General features: G+C 42.3%; 1 long non-coding RNA gene across 1 annotated transcript; it reads right to left on the reverse strand.

The window, feature by feature from the left end:
* Nucleotides 1-377: 377 nt before the first annotated feature.
* LOC121832078 (uncharacterized) lies at nt 378-15,848 on the reverse strand. The gene is made up of 4 exons (XR_006075600.2): nt 15,595-15,848; nt 7,973-8,134; nt 4,098-6,929; nt 378-1,561 (listed from the first exon to the last, which is right to left on the reverse strand). It is a non-coding gene; the product is annotated as an uncharacterized LOC121832078 (long non-coding RNA).
* Between the last annotated feature and the right edge of the window lie 472 nt (nt 15,849-16,320).

Below are 16,320 nucleotides of genomic sequence, written 5' to 3' on the forward strand. Positions count from 1 at the left end.
TTCATATTTGTCTTTCAGTTTTATAGCTGAGGAGAGGGGAGACAAACTTACTCCCTGAAGTGTCAAATTGCATGAGAACCTCTTCAGACGATCACTTGGGTAATGCATGTATTTACAAAGTTTATATGGGAACAGCAAGGCCTGCAGTGGGGAACAGACTTCGTTCCTAGTCCTGCTGAGGTTTCGAGGAATGTTCTCTCTGTATTCATCTTGCTATATGCAAATAGTGTCTTTCTTCTTTCCTCCTCCTCCTCCTTCTCATTTCTCTGCCTCTTCCTGTTCCTCCTCCTCTGCAGCAGCATCACCATTTGGTCTCTTTATGTAGCTCAAACAGGCATTGAACTTGCAATCCTCCTGCCTCATCCTGTCAAGTGTTGGGATTATAGATGGGCCAGACCATGCATGTAAATCTTTTCTTTAATAGCCATTCTTTCCTTATCATTGTTGAAATATGTGAGTGGAGTTAATGATGGACTTTAGTCGACAAGGGAGAGACCACTTATTTTCATCTGTCTGTTATGTGACTTCACATGACAGTTTTTTTTTCAGTAACTGGAGCAAATTATACATGATGAAACTGGTTTCATGGTGCTTAAATTTATTTGTTAAAAGTTGCATGGATTTGAACAGGCATGAGTATGCATAGTACAAATAGGAACAATAGCAAATCCCTGCCCACCAGAGCAGTGGTTTTTCCCTCCCTGTTTGCATATATTCATCTCACAATCAGGATGCCATGAAGCATATATGGGAGCATGTGCTTTTCCATCTTCCAGAGACTTGTAACCGGATTGAGAGGCATGTGTGCGGTTGAGTACCAAGAAGGAGGAGGCATCTGGGGTAGCTAGAGGGGCCCTACTTAAAGGGTGCTGCCATTTGGGTTCTGATAACCGTTGATTAGAGCAGGAAGAAAGAAAACTAGCTCACAACATTTCTACGGACACCAGCATTCAGACATCTCTCAAGGAAACGTTCTAGTTAGAGACAGCCCTAAATGATGTATCTAGTGACTTGGTGACACGTAAAGCTGAACACAAGTCGTGTCTCTTGTTTCCTGTGCCCTCTAAACCTCATGGGGATCTTTGCTTCTCTTCTTTCACTGTCAAGGTGGACCGCACACCAATAGTCTGAGTTTCTGTTCCACAATTATCTCCCCAAGTTCCCTCTCCTCTTGACCCCTTGCTCACCCCTCAGTCAAGTCTGGTGGGACTCTTCCATGGGGTGCTGGTCTCCACCTCCATCTGGTCCACACTCAGCTGTCAGATTAGGGCTTCGTGGTTGTTTAATAAAATGGTACACAGTGCTCCTAAAAACAATGCTTACAAGTTCTCTTTGCCTATAGAGGCCAGTCCAGATTCACAGTCCTGCATACAAGGACTTCTCTGCTCGGCTTCCAGATCTTTCCACACTCTGTAATTCAGATAAATAGAACTTTCTTCACACTGTCCTCCGGTTCTTGCTGGGAACTCATTGTCAATGACCAGTGCTTAAACTGTGGCTGCTGAATAAGTATTGAACAAGCTCATCAAACATGAAATACCAACGTATTGGAAATATCTATCTGTGGGCCAAAAAAGATAACATTATTAGGAGTTAGACATAAGTTGGCTATAGAGGTACCACTATTTATTCTAAAACCAACATGTTTTAAATGTCTTCAACTTCCATTAGGTATGTCTTCTTGGTTGTTGATGAAACCATAAATCCTTGAAATCGATTCCTTCCTAATCAAAGTGCATTCTGATAACCAGGAAACTGTGTGTTAGATTATATTCAATGGAAGACTAGCAGGAAGGAAAGATGTGCCTTGCAGTAATGTTAACTGTGTTAATGTAATGAAGCCATGTTATGCTGTGTTGATAAGGCAAATGCCTGTGCACTGTGCTCAAGTACAGTCACGTCCAGGCCAGGTCAGACAACTGTCTACAGCAATTCTCCTCCAGACAGATGCTTCTCTAAAAGTTATCACCATCCTAACAAGTAGATTCTTGAGCACAACGGCACTTATTTTCATATATCACTTCAATTTAATATGTCAATTCAATATTATGTTGGTGAAAACTAGTCACATGGCCCTGTCTTCCTGCAGGGCACAGAGAAGGTACAATGATTCTTAGTGGTTTTGGAGAAAGTCATATAGTACATATATGCATAGATACTAACTTATATTTTAATATTTGTATTATTTATTGATTTGGGTGTGTATGTGGTCACTTGTGTGTATGCTATGGTGCATGTTTAGAGGTAAGAGAACAGCTGTGGGAGTTGGTTCTATCCTTCTACTAAGTGGGTACCAGGGATTGAACACTATTACCCACTAAAATTAATTGCCGGCTCTCACTCATATTTTAACAAACTGTGTTCAGGACCTCAATGGTAGAGAGACCATATTTTTTTTTCTGGAATAAACTCATTTTACATCCAAATAAAGAAGAGAAAGACATTGCAGTAAAAGTATTCCAGGGAAGAAAATTCAAAGGCCTGAGTTACTGTGTGACTCACCTCCAAAACCTTGAGAAGACTTCTCAGCTGTCAAGTAGGAATAGGCCCATCTTTTTGTTTGTTTGTTTCTTGAGAAAGGGTTTCTCTGTATATCTTTGGCTTTCCTAGAACTCACTCTATAGACCAGGCTAGCCTCAGACTCACAGATCCACCTACCTCTGCCTCCCGAGTGCTGGGATTACAGGCATGTGCCACCACTGCTGGGCGTTGGTCCCATCTTTTAACTGGTTCTTTTTTTTGAATATTTAATACTCAGGTCTGAAGTAATCATTTCTTTTACAATAATGTTCTTCTTAGCCAGATTTCCTCTTGTTACTTCTGCTCTTTGGGTAACATGAAGTGACCATCTGGAAGCTCCAACCTCCTCTGGCCCTGTATCTCCCTTGGGAATTCTAACTGGACTCCTGGTACTTGGTGTTTCTCTTTCAGGGAGGGGCCTCATCCCAAAGTCTTGGTACAAAAAGGAAGATATATTTCTGGCCTATTTGTGTATCACACAGCCTGTGTTACTTAAATACTAGGTTTATGCCTCCAAATTAGCAGTTTTCTTGCTCTTGAAATGTCTGAAAATCAGAGTTAAATTCATGTTCCCCAAATGAAAACAAAAGAAAACCCGCTGCCGCTCTCATCTTGTTCTGCTTTTTCTTGCACAGCTTAAATCACTGGCAGTAGCGAGTTAAGAGTTTTGCAGAATTGGTTCCACCAAGATGTGATTGTTTGGGTCAGGTTCTCCATGTTTGTTTTTTAGTAACAGGGAATCCAAACTCAGGAATGACCAATAAAGAGAAAAGTAATTGTTTTTACATCTTGTTCAAATAATAAACATCCTTGTAGTCTTGGAATATGTTTCCTGAAAATCATCATCAATGGCAAACACAACATGATTTAGGAAAGATTGAAAATATTTAAAGTCCTTTCAAAACAAGAGGTGACAGAATTCATAAAGCTCATAGATAGGACTATAAAAGTTTGAGTTGAGAAGGCACTTTGGCCCCACAGAGAATGCTTTTTTCCCTTGATTTGTTCCTTGAAAATTACTCACATCTATGCAGTGCACCCTGATCATGTCTACCCTCACTACTCCCCTCGAATGCTCCCTGGAAACCTCCCCCACTGAGTCTCAATCCCAACTTCCTGTCTTTGTTTTATAATTGTTTATCTTTAGCCCATGAGTCCAGTTAATGCTGTCCATGTGTGCATAGGTGTGAGGTCATCAACTGGGGACCAGCTTTCCAGTGACCACACTCCTAAAGAAAAATGACTTTTCCTCCTCTAGTAGCCATCCGTTGCCAATAGCTAGGCGTGGGGCTTAGGAGCCCCTTCTCCAAATCCATGCTGGATCCGTGTGCAGGCTTGGTTTAGGTAGACAACTGCTATGGTTGTCAGCGGCAGCAGCCACTTCATGGCATTCTTACCCATCTTCTGCTCTTTCTATTTTTCTGCCAGCCTGTTTGGTAGGTTCACTCACAGCCACATGTCATCAATATTTTGAACAGGCATGTGTAGATGTAACCAATCGTCTTATTAAAATAAGAAACACAGAGCCAATGTAAAAGAGAAAGCCGAGAGGTCAGAGCTCAGAGATAAAATCTTACCTCCTGCAGTGCTCCTAGCTTCCCCGAGAGAGTGCTACTTCCTGTTTGTCTATGTTTAGTCTTTCTATTCTGCCTTCTCAGGTACTTGTAGCGTTTTGCTCCAGCTGTGTGTCTCGCTGCACCCCTGGAATTCAAGACTCAATTCCCTTGCATTGAAGAACCCACTGAAGTACTTGGTAGCATCTTCCTGGAGGCCCGTGCTGCCTCGCCCTGGGCCCAGGACTTCTGCCACCTTCGCCCGGCAGCCGAGCCCAGGCGCCGCTGGGGCTACTTGCATGCATCTGTGTGTTAGTCACTCCTCATTGCAATAAGAGGCTTCTCTGACCAAGGCTGGGTGGGAATAGCACCAATCTATGCATTAGAACTTACATATTTTGAAGGCAGTTTGACAACACGACTGTCTTAGGGTTTCTACTGCTGTGAAGAGACACCATGACCACAGCAACTATTACAAAGGAAAACATTTAATTGGGTGGCTTACAGTTCAGAGGTTCAGTCCATTATCTTCATGATGGGACATGGCGGTAGGCAGGTAGACATGGTACTGGAGAGGTAGCTGAGAGTTCTGCATCTTGTGCAGGCAACAGGAAGTGGTCTGTCTCACTGGATGTGGCTTGAGCATATGTGAGACCTCAAAGCCCACCTCTGCTTCCATAGTGAGACATTTCCTCCAATAAGACCACACAACAAGCCAGACCTCCTAATGGTGACACTCCTTTGGGGGGCCATTTTCTTTTAAACAACCACATTCCACTGTCTGGCCCCCAAAGGCTTGTAGCCATTTCATAATGCAAAAATGCATGCAGTCCAACTTCAAAAGTCCCCATAGTTCTATCACAGTCTTAGCAATGTTTCAATGTCCAATGTTCAAAGTATTTTCTAAGATTCATTCAATTTTTTAACTGTAATTACCTATAAAATAAAAATAAAAAAGAAGATCTCATACTTTCAATATGTAATGGCACAGTATATACATTACCATTCCAAAACATAGGGAAGGGAGCATAGTAAGGAAATACTGGACCAAAGCAAGACTGAAAACCAGCTGCCCAAACTCCAAACTCTGCATCTCCATGTCTGATGTTAAAACACTCTTCAGATCTCCAACTCCTTTTAGCTTTGTTGGCTGCAACACACTTATTTCTTTTGGGCTGGTTCTACTTCCTGTTAGCAGCTCTCCTCGGCAGGTATCATACGACTCTGGCATCTTCAACATCTTGGGGTCTCCAAGGCAAACCAGGCTTCAACTTCACAGCTTCACACCAAGGCCTCCATGAAGGGACACCCCTCACACAGACCAATCTCCCTAACGAACATAGATGAAAAAATTCTCTATTCCAAATAATGCATGGAGATAGATTACTCTACTCTTCCACAGAAAGGAAGCATAAACCTGACATAGGCAGAGTAACTTCTCAAGTTTTGTATGGAAATTGGAGAGAGAGAGGCACAATCACTTTACAGAAGTGAAGACTGGCATCTACTGCTTAGCCAATGACCAAGGTCAAGGGTCGATGGTTATAAGTCATGTTGACAATATGATACAATGGGATAAAAATGCACATAACTTCAGGGATCTTTCATCAATCACCTACAGCACCAGTGTGAGCATTAGAAAGCCCCATAGGAATTCCAGCATTACAGTAGCCTATAAAATCCCTAACCAGGGCACCACTGAGGTCTCAAGGCCATCAAAAATGAGGATATCAGAGGAACTGTCACAGCGAAGAGGAGCCTAAAAAGCAAGGCAAATTGATATTATGAAGGATTCAGTTTGGAATACTGGAACAGATGGAGGGTACCATGGAAATTAGCCAAGTGCTGTAGTTGATGCAGATGCTTCATTGACTGTAATGATTGTGTCCCATGGTAGGAAGTTAGCAATGGAAAAACAGTGGTTTTCTTTGAATGTGTCCTACAGAAGGCCTGTGTTGGAAACTTGATTCTTGATGTAACAGTGCTGGACACAGGATTTAAAGAAAAGTGATTCGGCCATAATGGCTCATGAGTGGGTTAAAGCCATTATGGAAGTAAAAGAAGCTCTCTCTCTCTCTCTCTCTCTCTCTCTCTCTCTCTCTCTCTCTCTCTCTCTCTCTCTCTCTCTCTCCCCCCCCCCCCGTGTGTGTGTGTGTGTGTGTGTGTGTGTGTGTGTGTGTGTGTCCCTTTCCCCTCTCCCCTTTTATCTTTATTTCATTTTCTTTCCATTCAGTATGATGCTGGCTATGTTTCTCATATACAGCCTTTACTAAGTTAAGGTAGGATTCTTCTCTTCTTAGTTTCTTCAGTGGTTTTATCATTAAATAATTCTGAATATTAGTTCCCAGTTGGGGGAGGTTCAGGAAATTCTGACTTGGACCCTAGTTCAAAAATACAAATCTATATGGTGGGATACAAAGCCTTCACTACATGGGGCAGCAGAAGGGTCTTCTGTCCAAACACAGCTTTCTGACTTCTGAGAAGGGGGTCGGGTACCAGCTCAGTGTGGGTTCACCAGGGTGATGTAGGCCAACCTTACCTGGCTGGAAGGGCCCCTCAGTGACATAGCCTCCCCTCCCACCCTAGTATAAACTGCATTTAAAGGATATGCTACAGTAGCTTGGGCATTTCTCACCCTCACAGGCACATCCACAAAGTACTTTTGGTGTGAGGGGGGACTTCCCAGAGCAGCTCACGCTCCATTGATGAGAGCTTCTCACTTGACTCCTAAGGTGTCTGGCATCTTCTACTCCACACACAAAGCTCATTGTCATGAATATAGCCAGGTAGCTGTGATTGGCTTAGTTCACACCAGTGAGGAAAGGCTGGAGATCTGTCTGTAAGAAGTTCCCGTTACTGGCAGACACACAATAATGGGATAAAAAAATAAGACTCAAAATAAGTAAAATGTAAGCAGAAGTGCCTATCATATTCGACCAAGTAAATTTCAAACCAAAATTAGAAGATATAAAGTCACATAAAACTAGTAGAAAAACAGTCCACCCAGAAGCAATAACAATTATAAATATACATGCACCAAATGCTAATACACCCAACTTCATAAAACAAATACTACCGACATACAGGGACAGACGATTCAAGATACAGGAACAGTGACATGACCTTCAATACTCTGCTGTCATCATTAGGCAGATCATCCAGACCCCAAATAAATTTAAAATGCAAAAAAAACCCTATAACTACAGCAACATAGATGAAATGGGCTTAAGAGACTGTTCTACACAACAGTCCACCCAACAGCTGAGGAATAAATATTCCTTCCGTCAGCCATGGGGCTCTCTCAAAAACAGACCACATCTTAGGCCATAGAAGAAGTCTTAGATACAGTAATAACAATTTCTTGTATCTTACCAGATCACAGTCGATTAACCCTGAACATCAGTAGCAAGAGACACTACAGAAATGATGCAGTACAGAAGATGGAATAAATGTCAGAGTGACACTGAATAAATAACAAGGGAAATTCAAATTCTAGAATCAAATTAAATGCAGATTTGGCTCACACATCCTATGTCACAGTCTGTTACTGAGGGAGTCAGGGCAAGAACTCAAGGCAGGAACCTGGAGGCAGGAAGTGAAGCAGAGGCCATGGAGGAGTGCTGCTTACTGGCTTGCTCCTCGTGGCTTGCTCAGCCTGCTTTCCTATAGCACCACCCCCAGTGAGTTTGGACCTCCACACCAATCATTAATCAAGAAAATGTCCCACAGATTTGTCTATTGGCCGATATTATGGAGGCATTTTTTGTCAGTGGAGGCTCACTTTCTGCTCAAATGATGTCAGTTTGTGTTAAGTTGACAAAAACTATCCAGCACTTATGTATATATGTATAAAATATATTTACAGACATGTATACATGTAACTTATTAAATCCACTTACATTAAAACTGTAACAGCAGATGTCTAACAGCTGAGAGGCTAGGAACCCAGTGGTCCTGGAGGCTGGGTGCCTCTAGCAGTCCCAATCTGATGCTGAAAACCAGGAGTGTTTGTAGAGAACTGCCAGTCTTGAGTCAGTGATGGAAGCCTAGAAACATGGGTTCTGAAATGATCAAAAGAATCAGCAGTAGCAGTTACAGAGTAAAGAAAAGGCTAAGCAAAGATGGATGATCTTCCTTCTGCCATGCCCTTCTGATCTGGACTGCTACCAAAGGGTGGGTCTTCCTGTATCAGTTAAGGCCACCAGGACAATCCCTTCATTATGGCTTGCCACTCAGGTGATTCTAATTTGTGAACAGGCTGGGAAGTGCAGAAGATGCCCTGCTCTGGGCCAGCTGGTTGTGCAGATGGCAGAAGTCCTGTCCTGGGCTGTATTTCTGAATGGTTCTCTATTGTGTAGCTCAACAGACTTCACTTTGCTTTTGCTTTATAGCCCCACTGAGGGGATCCCCCATCCCTATATACTTTGAAAAATCCAACTCTTACATCATTACCATCATTGTTTCAAGAGGACTTTTTTTTGTTCCTGGTGCCCATTGTGAAATCCTAACCTTGAAACATCATGGTTTCTTTGGTCAGCATTCCTGTTCCTGTGTGGCTCTCAGCCTCGGCACTGTTTCCATTACCCACACATATTCTAGCTCTTACTCTTAGACAAATGTCAACTTTCTACTACAGGGTTTGAAAGAGGAGTGGCCTAGATGCTATACAGAATATTGCTTCTGCAAAAATTAAAAAGTATTATGATATGTGTTTTATTATAAAACTTCAAATACAGAGAAAGGGAAAATCCTAAACTGAAACTTCTCACATGTAGTAGTTTACCAACTGGGTGTCTGAAGCATGGTCCCTCTGCTCACTATACTCTCTCTTCCTCTCCTCTGTCACATCCCCTCCCAGAGTTATCGCCACTTCTGGCCAACGCTCAGAGTTCTCACATCTAAGAACAGTGTCTACCTCAGATACAAGCTTCAGCAACAAAGGAAACAATGAATATAAAAAACAAAAACAAAAACACAGGAGAATTCTGGTTGCTGCTTCTGCTTAAGTTCCTGGTCTGACTTCCCTCAGTGATAGACTGTGATCAGGATGCATAAGCCAAAGAAACCCATTCTCCCCAAGCTGCTCTGGTCATGGAATTCATCACACTAACAGAAAAAAGGTAAGAGTCTGATGAAACATCAGCTAAAGCTTGCTATGTGCCACAGCCTGTGAGGCTGATGTTTAGTGTTCTATGTGTGCCTTTTAACACTCTAGGTGCTGAGACATGGCTGTGTGAAGTTCACATGTGCATCAGTCCTGTTGTGTATGGAAGACACTGTTTCCTTGGCGTCATCCATCACCTCTGGCTCTTATTTCTGCTACCTGTTTGACATCGATCTCTGAGCCTTGAGGGGAGGGCTTTGATGAAGACATTCTATTAGGACTGAGTGTTCCAAAGTCTCTCACTCTGTAGACATTACCCAATTGTGGGTCTTGTACTAATTTCCTTCTACTGCAAGAATCTTCTCTGATGAGGGTTGATCAACACACTATTCTATGGGTATAGCAGTATGTAACATGAATCTTAAAAGGACTTATAATAAAAAAAAAAAAACACCTCAGAGCCAGATATTGGGGTGAAAGCTGAAAGATCAGAGAAGCAACCAGCCACTAGCTTACCTCTACCAAATCCTCAGCCTCAAGAGAATGAGTTCCTGTTTCCTCATGCCTTATACATCTTTATGTGTCTTGCCATATTACTTCCTGAGATAAAAGGCATATGTCACCACTGCCTGGTTCTGTTTCTCTCATGTAGCCCAGTGTGGCCTTGAACTCACAGAGATCCACCTGCCTCTGCCTTCCCAAGTGCTGGGATTAAAGGCTAGATTAGAGACGTGGCAGCAGTCACAAGATCTGCACTAGTTCAAACTAGACAAATGGATCAATGGATCAGAATTTTTAAAAATCCAAAAATAGGCTCTACTACACATGCAGACTAGTGAGAGAAAATTGGGAAAACTGGATGGCCTTCTGTTAACATACAGCAGATCCTGTCTATATACTGAAAATGAATTTCAAGTACAGAGATTTAGATGTGAAAAAGATCTTTGGCTTTCAAAGTCCTGGGGTCTTTCTGAATCACCCTAGAATGGCTGTAGAGGCAGGTGTTTGAGAACACAGACACATATAGATGCTGCAGGACATGAAACATCCACCGTGAAAGCAAAAGGTGCGATTATGTCACAACAAAACACTATCTCTTCTTACATAAAATGAACTTCTAAGAGTAGAAATATAAAAGACCAGTAACCCTATAGGAAAATTAGCTAGGGAATTCCATTGGTCAGTCTGTACGCAGAATACATTAGCTGAGGTGGAGGGGTAAAAATGTTATTATTTTGTGTATTTTCAGTAAGAAAGAGAAAATACAGACCTCTGCATGCACAGAGGGGCTCCGAAAACCAATAATCAATATCATACATAGAAAGAGAAACAATTAATGAGAAACTCTGTCTAAAAAAATAAGGTGGAAAACCAACTGAAGAAGACGAGATGTTGACCTCTGACCTCCACGTACGTGTTCCCCTGAATATAACCGCATGAACACATACATACACCTCTCTTTCCTCATGTTATGTGGGTTGTTGTCCTCAAAACCCAGACTGCAAGAGAGAAAAAGCAAGAACACCTTACAGATTAAAAATAAACAAAAGAAAACAGCAACAACAACAACAAATGAAGCAAATAAAAAGCTGGCCAATCTGTCCTAATGAATGGAGTTTTGAGTCCCAAAGAAAATCAAACTAATAATCAGAAGCACAATAATTAAACAAAAACATCCTTTAAATACTAGCAGGATACTTAAAACTGTTAAATATTTATTTACTGTCAACATTTTTTTTGGTATAATAGTAATACTGTGGTTTTGTTTAAAAATAATTTTTTATCTTTTATCTAAAAAATCCACAAAAATATTTATGTCTAAATATGTTTCTTTGGTTATACCTCAAATCATTCCAGAAGAAGTGATTTTGATACAGAAACAAAATTGTCAGTCAGCTAACCAAACCATGTGCTGGATAGATGAGGGTTTTTTTTTGTTTTGTTTTGTTTTGTTTTCATGCCTCTAACTCAGGTGTGGGTTTGAAGTTTTGTGGTAAATAGTCCTATAAAAATTAGAGAATGCTTCCTTTCTGAGAACTTTGGTCAGTCTGCATGCAAAATACATTAGCTGAGGTGGAAGGGTAAAATATCCCACCTTAAATGTTATTTATTTTGTGTATTTTCAGTTAGAAAGAAAACACAGACTTCTGCATGCACAGAGGGGCCCTGAAAAGTGGTTCTTTAGTAAAAAAATGAATTGTACATTTATCTACATTAGTAGCAGAAATACACATCCAGGCACAGGCTTTCTTTCATGGCCACTCCACCTTTGTATTCAGGGAAGTTCTTTGTTCAAAAAGAAGACCCCGGGTGGAGATGACCACAGCAGACTGCCATGAAGGCCATATCACCTACACAGCACTGCCTTTACCCTTGTGGCATTACTCTGTGTCTCTGTTTTGTGAAGAGGATGTAGAAACCTTCGGATTACTCCAGGGTTTCCTGTTATTACGTTCTTCTAAGTGAGAACATTACAGTCAGTTGTTCCTATCTGTCTGTTAACTCAGTATTTCAGGGGCTCAACCCTGACCTTCAGAGACAAAGGGGAAGCTTCAAGACGCCTACCCCACCACCAAGCACAAGAAAGCTTCACACTGCTCTTTGGAACTGATAACATCCTAAAACATTATGCTAAAATCTTTCTCTCATTGGACAAATCCTGTGCATTCTTAAAGTAATTTAATTCAGATTTTACTAAGCTCATTCAAATATATTTTAATGGGAACTGTTCAATGTCCAGTTTCCACTCACCTACAAACAAGACAATCCACAACCCTATCAACAAATACCCATATGTTAAGCTGTGTTCCATTTAAAGTGTGAAGCCGTCATTTTGCCAAATAGGCAAAAAATTCCACCTGGAAGAAGAGTTTCACTTATCGATTACTGCCCAGGAAACCACAGGCAAGCTGTCATTACAGCCAACAGCTCCTCAGCAGGGTGAGACTTCTGTCCTTGTAGATGGCTGGAAATGCAGTTGGTGCTGGGTGCTCAGGCCTTCGCTTTCCTTGGTTCCCTTCTCTATAAGCAGTGGTCTTAGATTGCAAAGTCTGGCTTCATGGAATCCTTGTGGGAGGAAGCAAAAGCTCCCTAGCCTTTTTGTGTGTAGGCTTGGAAGTCTCAGAATATTTTTCACAATTTTTTGATCCGAGTAGGCACAGGGCCTGCAAGATTTAAGGGGAGGGAAAACACACTCCTGTCTTTCCATAAAAGGAGCATCGTTTGCATACAGAAAGAGGAAGGCTGTGTGGACCCACTGATGAGGCTAGTTTGCATGAAAGTACCGAACAAACCTTTATCATAGGCTACCTCTTGTCAGCTTGAAAGCTGAGAAACAGCTAGATTTTTTTTGTCCATCCACAGTGCTACATATTGCAAGTTAATCTAGTATTATCTCTGTACTATAGTTAATTAGCAATGTGTCCCAAACACCCATGTGCTAATGGAAAATTTAATAGGTAGGGCCTAACAAGATTTTAGGCCATAGAGGGTATGCCCTTGAGGCAAATGATGGGACTGTGATCTTCTCTTTATTTGAGGTCTAGCCATGTGTGATAGTTTTAATGAGGATAAACCCCCTTAGACTCATGTTTTAATGCTTGGTTCCCAATTGGTGGAACTGTTTGGGAGGGATTAGGATGTGTATAGTTTTGTTGGGGAGGTGTGTCACTGAGTATGGGCTTTGGGGTTTCAAAAGCCCATGCATTCCATTCCTAGTTAGCTCTCTTTCTGCTTTCTCATTGGGTTTAGATGTAAGCTTCCAAATACTGCTCCAGGGCCATGTCTGCCTGCCTGCTGCCATACTCCCTGCCATGACATTCATGGACTCACCCTCTGAAACTGTAAGACTAATAATCTCTTTATTCTATATGTTGCCTTTGTCATGGTGTTTCTTCACACATTTTGCCCATTTGGAGAGATCTATCCACATATTTCTTCCCCTGATGTCTTTCTCACTAATTTTCCAATCATGTTCTTTCCAAGTCCCTGCATCCAGCTAATCATTTGGCTACAACCATGAATCAGTGAACAATCATACACCTGGCCATTTCTCATTCCAGACAAAATATATGACCATGGGCACTGCCCAAAGTTCTGCTCACTGTGGAGATTTACCTGTGCCAGTGTCTTTCAGGTTGCTCAGAAAGGGGGTGTAATGATATAGCTTTCCACTTCTGGGTAGTGTCTGCAGAACCATCAGTAAACCAGGTCCTAGTTTTCACTTCCACACTTAATTGAGCATAGAGCACACCCAGTGAGGTTATAGGTATACTCTTGACAGCAGATGGCTTTGTAATGGGAGTAGAAACCATAGACACCTGGGCAAATTCTCCATGTAACTTGCTTGTGCCCTCAGGGCCAATCACATATGTACCACTTCCATTTGATAATGGATTATTGCTCTGCACATCCAACTTTATGACTTGGTGGGTCAGATAACATCCAGCTCATGATGGGCAACTCAGGTTGCATGGTAACTTGGTAGGCCATTGTCAAATGTTCGTTTTCCACTAAGGCCTAATATCAGGCCAAGAGCTGTCTCTCAAGGGGAGAATAGTTGTCTACGGATGATGGTAGAGCCTTGCTCCCAAATCCCAAAGGTCTCCTCTGTAATTCATCTATAGGAGCTTTCCAAGGCTCCAAACAGTATCTCTATCTGCCACTGACACCTCAAGTACCATCAGGTCTGCAGGACCATATAGTTCAATGATAGAGCATCCTTCACAGTGGTCTGGACCTATTGAAAAGCCTTGTCTTGTTCCAAGCCCTACTCAAAACTAGCAGCTTTCTGAGTCACTTGATACATGGGTCAGAGTAACACACCTAAGTAAGGAATGTGCTGTCTGTAGAATTCAGGCAATCCCACAAAGCATTATGCTTCTTTCTTGAGGATTGGGTAGGTACAATAATTTATCCTTCACCCTAGAAGGAATACATCTGTATGTTCCCCACCACTGGATTTCTAAAAATTTTATTGAGGCCCTTGAATTTGGTTGGATTTATTTTCCATTCTCTGATGTGCATATATATTACCAACAAGTCAAAAGTGGTTGCTACCTTCTGCTCACTTGGTCCAATCAGTATAATGTCATCAATATAGTGCTCCAGTGTGATATTTTGTGGAAGAGACAGACAATCAAGATCCCTTTGAACTAAGTTATGACACAGGGCTGGAGAGTTAATATATTCTTGAGGTAAAACTTAAAGGTATACTGCTGGCCTTGCCAACTGGAAGCAAATTGCTTCTGTTGGTTCTTATGGCCAGGTACCAAGGAAAAGGCATTTCAAAATCAGAAGCTGCATACCATGTACCAGCAGATGTGTTAATCTGCTTAAGTAAGGACACCACATCTGGTACAGCAGCTGCAGTTGGAGTCACTATCTGATTACATTTTCAATAGTCAACTGTCATTGTCCACAAACCGCCTGTCTTCAACACTGCCCAGATAAGGAAGTTAAAGGGAGACGTGATGGGAACCACCACTCCTGTGTCTTTCAAGTCCTTGATGGTGGCACTGATTTCCATGATTCCTCCAGGGATGCAAAATTGTTTTTGTTCACTGTTTTTCCAGGCAGAGGCAAATCCAAAGGCATCCATTTAGCTTTTCCAACCATAATAGCCCTCACTCCACAGGTCAGGGAACTAATGTGAGAATCCTGCCAACTTCTAAGTATATCTACCCACATTACACATTCTGGTATTGGGAAAATAATCCCAGGAAGAGTTCAAGGATGCACTAGACCTTCTGTGATTCAGACTTCAGCCCAAACTCCATCAACCACCTGACATCCATAAGCCCTGCCACATATTCCCTGCTGGGACTTGCTGCCCCTGCTATAGGCCCAACAGCAAACAGGGCCAATTAACCAGAAGTGCAACCTCCATAGCCGTGAGCCAAAATGTCCTCTCTCCTATGTTGATTGTGTTAGGTATTTATGCTACAGCAGCAGTCAGCCAATTCATTTCTCTCTTTCCCAACCCACCATAGACTCTCGTGATTCTCTTTTTGTCCCACTTCTGCTTGAGAGGAACAATGCCACCGTTTAGGGAGCATGCGCAAGAAGCTGAGTGGGGGCTAACCTTTACAGTCGTCACCCCATGGCATATCTCACACACATGGGTACAGTTTCTAGGGCAGCTGCTGTCTTGTGGCTGACTTTATGCAGAGCCCTCCCTGGGGGAGAACACTTAGTCTTTGTCCTCGTCATTCCCTTTCTGACTGGCCTTTTCAGTTGTTAGGGGAACAATGTTTTTAAACTCACCCAGTGGAAGAAAACAATGGACGTCTTTCTTCGCCTCCTGCGAAAGGTCATAGGGACAAAGAGCCCAGGCCCAGTGGTTGCCACTGGACATGCAAGCACATGCATAAATGAACACATTTAGCACACTGGATGCCAGTGTTAACCCTCGCTTACCTGGAGAAAGGGGGCTGCGTCTTCTGGTATCAAATTTTGCTTTGTTGAATTTGAGGAGAACCTTTGTCTGCTCTGCCAGGGCTCAAAGCACAGGGAAGATCTAGAGCCTGGAAGCAGGAAGCACTAGTATAGCAAGTCGGGGTTTCCTCCCAGCCCTCAGGACAGTGGTCAGGACAGAGCCATGGGGACTATTCAAGGCTGACTGTCCTGTAAGGACTTCACCCTTCAACACCAGTCAAGAGGGAAATAAACTGAACCCCTGAGCACGAGTGTGCTTGTTGAAACTGGCGTGGCCTTTCCCATGTGGTCAATCATTTCAGTAAGAAAATTAATGTTTAATTCACTTCATGGCTGCTTTCCTCATTCCATGTTGGGTAATAAAGTGCTGGCTTGTCCTGTCTTCCCAGGGAGAACACATCATCACTGGTAGGGCGCTCTGCTCCTCAGTGTAGTTTATTGGCTGGTACTTTTACACTGACCCGAGAGTCCTCTTTTTTTTTGGGCTGTAATATGGCTGCTTCAGGTTGGGTCATCTTCAAATTTCTGAAAAAAAAATATTTTAATAGATTTCTCTCTCTCCATGGGGGCATTATAATACCTCACAGAACATACAGAGTAAACTCTGATCTTCAAGGCCCCTATCTCCAGCAGCAAACACAAAGATACTTAAGCTGTTTACCACTGTGTACCTTTCTAAATGGATAAAATCCCACTTGCTTATCATGC

Source organism: Peromyscus maniculatus, chromosome 9 (genome assembly GCF_049852395.1).
Source record: "Peromyscus maniculatus bairdii isolate BWxNUB_F1_BW_parent chromosome 9, HU_Pman_BW_mat_3.1, whole genome shotgun sequence".
NCBI classification, from domain to species: domain Eukaryota; kingdom Metazoa; phylum Chordata; class Mammalia; order Rodentia; family Cricetidae; genus Peromyscus; species Peromyscus maniculatus.